This window comes from Microtus oregoni, unplaced genomic scaffold (genome assembly GCF_018167655.1).
Source record: "Microtus oregoni isolate MIOR12 unplaced genomic scaffold, Mior012 000100F_ref0000014, whole genome shotgun sequence".
NCBI lineage: Eukaryota > Metazoa > Chordata > Mammalia > Rodentia > Cricetidae > Microtus > Microtus oregoni.
The window spans coordinates 2,336,977-2,343,105 of NW_024544713.1; the positions used below are offsets into that span (position 1 = coordinate 2,336,977).

A 6,129-nucleotide genomic window follows, 5' to 3' on the forward strand; every position below is an offset into this window, starting at 1 on the left:
TAATATATAAAGGCAAAGCAGTAAATTCCAGTCCCCTTCAGTTCCACTTAAAGAGCTCTTGGCAGGTTAGGTTTAAAAGTAATGCGTTTGTGGACGCCATGCTCCTTCCGCACTGCTGATGCCTCAGCTATGTACATTGCTAACTTTCTCCCACCTCAAAGCCTTTGAAATCCCATTCAATCAACAGTCTCTCCCTTCTCATCATTTAGATCTTAACCCGAAGTACAGTCTCCATGGAGTGGTTTCACTGCAATCCTAGTTAGAATAGATTTACTTGCCGTTCTTTTAGCTTGGAATCTGCTGCTTCGGTTCAGGGTAATTTTTGCAGTTTAGGATCATTTATTGCAGCTTGAGAGATAGAGAGATAGCTTAGTGGATAAGTGATTGCTATTCTTTTTTTCCCCCTTAACTAGTTGTTTATTGGCAGTGGGCTGGAAAGGATGGCAGAATTAGCATTCGCAGACAACACCACACCAGTCACGAGGGCAGCAAGAGTGATGGGAAAGCCTGAAGGCCCCCTCTTCAAAAGCAAGTGGGTAGGCGGGGGCCTGGAGTGTTGATGGGGCAGCCTTAGTTCACCTCTGCTTAGTAGGCATGGTTAGAGATGAAGAGAGATTCGCTGGCTGCGGCTCCAGACTGACCACTTGGGGTGTACTTTCCTTGACAAGCAAGGCTGTTGGCCAGGGCTCGCTTGATGTATTCCTCCTGGGCAGCCTTCAGGTTCTCCTTCTTCCCGCCCCAGGCCTTCAGAGCAGAGGCCTGCAAAGCCCGGCCATAAGAGAAAGTCAAGGCCCATGGCTTCAGCAGTGGGCACTTGTTGATGGCATTGAGGTTGATGGACGCCTCTTCCTCGCTCTGCCCTCCAGACAGGAAAGTGACTCCAGTGACAGCAGGGGGCACTGTGTGATGCAAGGCTGTGACAGTTGCCATGGCAATCTCCTCATTGGAATATTTCTGGGTACAAGCATGGCCTGGGGTGACCATGTTGGGCTTCAGCAGTGTGCCTTCCAGATAGACATGGTGGTCACTCAGAGCCTTGTACACAGCAGCCAGTACCTTCTCGGTTACATACTGGCAGCGCTTTAAGTCATGGTCTCCATCAGGGAGGATTTCAGGCTCCACATGGGTACAATGCCATTCTGCTGGCAGATGCTGGCATAACGGGCGAGAACACTGGCATTTTCCATGATGGCAAGGGCTGAAGGAGTATGCTCCTCAATCTTGAGCACACAGCGCCATTTGGCAAAGTCAGCTCCATCCTTCTTATACTGGGTACAGCGTCCTGTCAGCCCATCCAGCCCTTGGGTGGTGGTCTCACCATTGGTTCCTGCCAGGGGTCCTACACCTTTATCTACCTTAATGCCCACAACAGCTCCCTTGGACTTGATAACTTGGGGGAAGGGACGTCCATCATCTGCCTTTTGGTAGAGTGTTTTGTGGAAGAGGATCACTGCCCCAATGCAGGGGTTCACACGGTAATCAGCAGTTAGTAGCAGCTGGCGGTAGAAGCGCCTGTTCTCTTCGGTGTTCCCAGTGTCAATGGACTGCAGCCTCTTAGCAATGCTTCCAGTGGACTCATCTGCAGCCAGGATGCCCTTGCCTGAAGCCACAATTCGGTGAGCGATGTCAGACAGCTCCTTCTTCTGCTCCGGGGTTAGTGCTGGGTATGGGCAGAACATGGTGCCAGTGGCAGCACGTTCCTGGCACAGGAGGGGGTGGGTCTGCCGGGTATGGCGGTGGGTGAGTGAAAGGACAAAGGACCGAACGCGGATAAAGTCATCAGAACCCAGATCTGTGTGCAGTTCCAAAAGAACGCAGCCTATTGAGCGGAGGGGGAAGGGGGTCATGATTACTGTTCTTGAAGATGATCCGGGTTTTCCCAGCATACATGCTAAGTGACTCACACGTGTTCTAACCCCAGCTCCAGGTAATTACCCTCTTCTTGCCTCTGAAGGCACTCATACTCATGTGCACAAACACAATACACATAAATACTAAACAAAATAAGAGGCTGTTTTTGCAGAGGGCCAGGATATATTTCCTAGCACCCAAATCAGGCAGTTCACAATCACCTGTATCTCCAGTTTTCAGAAAATCTGATGCTCTCTTCTGTCCCCTGAAGGCACTTGTGCACCAATGGTACACAAACATACATTCAGGCACACACACACACACACACACACACACACACACACACATATATATATATTATATATATATATTAGCATAAAATTTGAAAAGATCAAAATATTTTTAAAAATTTATAATTTAATTTTTTAATAATTTAGATGTCTCTTGCTGTTCACCTCCCTAATTCTAGAGACAATGTATTTGCGATCTGAAATACTTTGTGACCAACAGAGACTATATTTTATTCATTCATGCATCAAATAACATGTAGAAGAGCATATGGTACATGGGAGGCTATATTAAACAAAGTGACTAAGGAAGTTGACAACACTAGAGCCAATGTTATGGCTATGCTACAGTGGAGAGTTTGAATGTATGGAAAGATCAAGAATATGTTGTGTTGGCAAAACATGAGACTTCAGTGAGAGCAGAGTTTAAGATGTGAGCATGGAGGGTCCACAAGAAAAGAGAAACTGGCCAGCAAAGTGTGAAGAAACTGGCTGCCTCATCGGTATCTTTTGTAAGACATAACATCCTCAGGTATAAAATAGATCATATTCCCTCTCGTGCCTGTCATACAAAGCTGCAGTGAGCTCTGATGTAAGAATATATGAAAATAGGATGGAGTGGGAAGTCATGGATATGTGGCTTCTCTGCAACTACCTCTAGCCCAGTTTTGGCATCAAGAGACTGTGTAACTGCCTTCCTATCCTCTGGACTGCAGAGTCATTGCTGAACGGAAGTCTGAGCAGTAACTGTCTGGATTTCTAGCCCATAGCACTTCAGTTACCCAAGAATGACAGTTGGTTTCTGCATCAGTCCTTCTGCACCATCCCACACTCCACTCTTCCTCCACACTATCTCCACAGTCTTTATGTGGCAATTTCCATGCTAGCATTTCCTCATTCATGTGGCAATGTTCTGGCCTCTCGGGCTCTCTTTGAAGACCCTAGGTATAGCGACCCTCTCGTATGAAAAAACGGATTTTCTTGATTTTTCAACATTATACCAGAAAAATATCTGCCAGTACATTGTACACTCTTTTAACTTAGTTACCGCTTTGAAGTGGGGGGGGGGGGGATATGACAATGGAAACTGCTCTTCTTCGGGCTTAGTTTTGGAAACGTGGCTTAGATTAGATTAGCTCCTACAAATGAAGCCTAGGTCAAGTAGCATTTATCAAATATTAAACTAAGCTTCTCCCATCTCTCTGTCTTAATCATAGAAATTCCGTAGATCATGCTGACATTTAAGAAAGGGCAAGCATTCATCCTTGGCAATGTCTCATTCTTGAATTTATTAATTTCAGGAACACATGGTAACTTACCTTGAGCCAGATTTTTATAAGTTGCCAGAGCAACAGAGTATTCCAGTTAGTTCAAAGTTCTTGACGCTAAAATATGTTCCAACACAGACAATACACAAGCTACAGTGACAAAAACAGAAGAAATGCCTAGTTCTTGGGGAGGAGAGGAACCGTTTCACAAAAGAAATTTGAACTGAGACTTAAAGAATAAAGAAGAGGATAGACTGCATGTTGTAGGTAGGTAAAGAAGGAAAGAATGCTATTGGTATTCTAGAAGGGAGTCCTAAATCAGAATGTGCAAAGATATGGATACATGAACCAGACTGGCAATTTTTAGGGCTAAGATCTCATATTGTTTGAGTGTAAGAGTTATATTGAAGAGTAGCAGGAGATGAAACTGTATAGATAAGCTGAGAATTCTTAATGGTGTTGTGGATTTGTATCCCAAACAATGGCAATTTTAAAGATAATAATAAAATCCATTTCTCACCCTCCCCAACTACATTATCTGGTCTCAGATTAGAAAACTCAGTCTGATAAATGTATGTATACTTACCGGAGCAGCATGACCAAGAATTTCAATGTGAGATGATGCCAGGAAACCTGAAATCTATGTCTGATGTTTTTGTGATTGCCATAGACTAAGGACAAAAAAAAATACATTTCGGAGTATACAGACGGAATTTTCATTTTCTCTACTTATCTCTTGACAACTAAGAGCCCAAACTTTTCTCAAGGGATCAGATAGTTGCAGAAAAAGACTAAACTGACAGAGTAATTCTTTCAGCCAGCAGAGAATCGTGCTTACTGAAACTCTTCCCTTACCTGCAGTGAAAGAACTAGAACATGGGGAGAAGAGGTGGACGTGACTGGGAGCAATTAATATTCGGATCTTTCCCAGTACAAATGATTCACTTCCAAATTGTTTGTGTGTCTTTCCTTTGAACTATTTATTTGAACTAAAAATGTGAAAATGTTTCATCCCCAGATCTGAAGAAGCGTTCTGTGGGACTGCTTTGTAGCCTCGTCTCTAAATTCATATGTATGCTTGAAGCCTTATCACCTATCTCATAAAGAAAATTTTAACTGTATCTGGAGATAAGGCTTTTGAACAGTAATTAAGCTGATGTGAGACTTTGGGGCAGTACCTTTTCTAATATGACTGATGTTGTTATAACAAGGAAAATGAGCACAAAAGAGAGAAAAGGCCAAGCGGGGCCACTAAAGGAAGATGACAACCTACAAACCTAGAAGAGAGGACTTGGGAAAAACCTAAGCTGTAACACTTTAGGCTTAGACTTTTAGCTTCCAGAACAGTTGTAAAATAGTTTCTGTTAAGACACCAATCTGTGATATGCTGTTTGGCACTCCTACCAAAATAATGCAAACACAGACCACTTTCAGAAGGGAGGCCTTCTTTGTTCTCTGCTGTGATCTCTTATAGCCTCTTTCATGACTATGCCCAAGCCACTTCCGAAGCAGTATCTTCTACTTCATGTAGGAAGAAAGTGACCAATGACTTTGCCATTTGTGTATTTTTTTCCACACATTAGTTTATTAGAAATACTAAGAGATATGACAAACATGGATGGGCTAGGACAGATAGAAATTCCTACCAATTTTCAGAGAGAGACAAATTAAAAATAATAAACCCAGGGTTTGTAATCAAGAGATCTTCTGTGTTTATCTCTGTCCATGATCAGTTATGAAACTTTTTGGCTTGTGCTTTTTAAGACTTGCCTTGCAAGGCAGGCTTTTAACTCATAGCCCTCATGCCACCGCTTCCCAGCACCTGGAATGACAAGCATAAAGAACCATTCCCTAATACACTTACAGCCCTTAAACAGGGCCTTCAATTTCTCTAAGCACAAATTTTTCATTCATAAACAGGATGCCTATGCAGCCAAGGCATGGCTTGAAGTTTGGCTTTTCACAGGCAGGGTATGTTCCAGGGACTCATCATGCTAGATTCACACAGAGAAGTATAACCTTAGCAAGGCATAGGGCGTGGATATGATGCAGGTGAACTAGGGTCCAGGGAACTCATCAGATTGTAACAGTGTACAAGATGTTCAGCTTGGGCCAAGCCTAAGGACTGATATTGGTGCTGTCAGTACTAACCAGACTAGGCTGGCCTATTAGATATGGAATTGGGACCCAACTTGGAGGCTGAGGGACATATCATCTGGGACTTCTCAGGCTGAGCTGGTGCACAGAATTTGCTGCATGGGCTATGTCTGGAAACATGAGAGGATGAAGACAGGCTAGAGCTCAAGGAACTCACCAGACTTGATCTGGACACAGGGTGTGGGGCCTTGAGAGGGGCTGGATGTGGGGTATGACTAGGGATGTTGGAGTGGGGGAGGGAGGAACTAGGGATGTTGGGTGGGGGAGGGAGTAGAGCACAGGTAGTCAACCTGGATCCATTCCATGTGTGTTGGTCCAGGCTTCCTAATGGCAAGCAAGCCAAACAAAATTCTTCAGAGGGTAAAACAAAGACATAGGATACTTTTGAGAGATATGTTGTCTTTAAGAACAACATGAACCCTGGCCCAACATCCTGTCAATAACAGATAAGCAAGAACCAGATGCTAACCTGTACATGCAGCCATGCTTCTGGTAAGTCTCAAGTGTTTCTGCAAAATCCAAAGAGCCATTGTCCAGGGCAGAAGAAGTACGAGAAGAATGCTTCG

At 44.0% G+C, this 6,129-nt stretch overlaps 1 pseudogene; it reads right to left on the reverse strand.

The window, feature by feature from the left end:
- Positions 1–546: 546 nt before the first annotated feature.
- On the reverse strand, positions 547–1,685 carry LOC121443137 (annotated as a pseudogene).
- Positions 1,686–6,129: the final 4,444 nt, after the last annotated feature.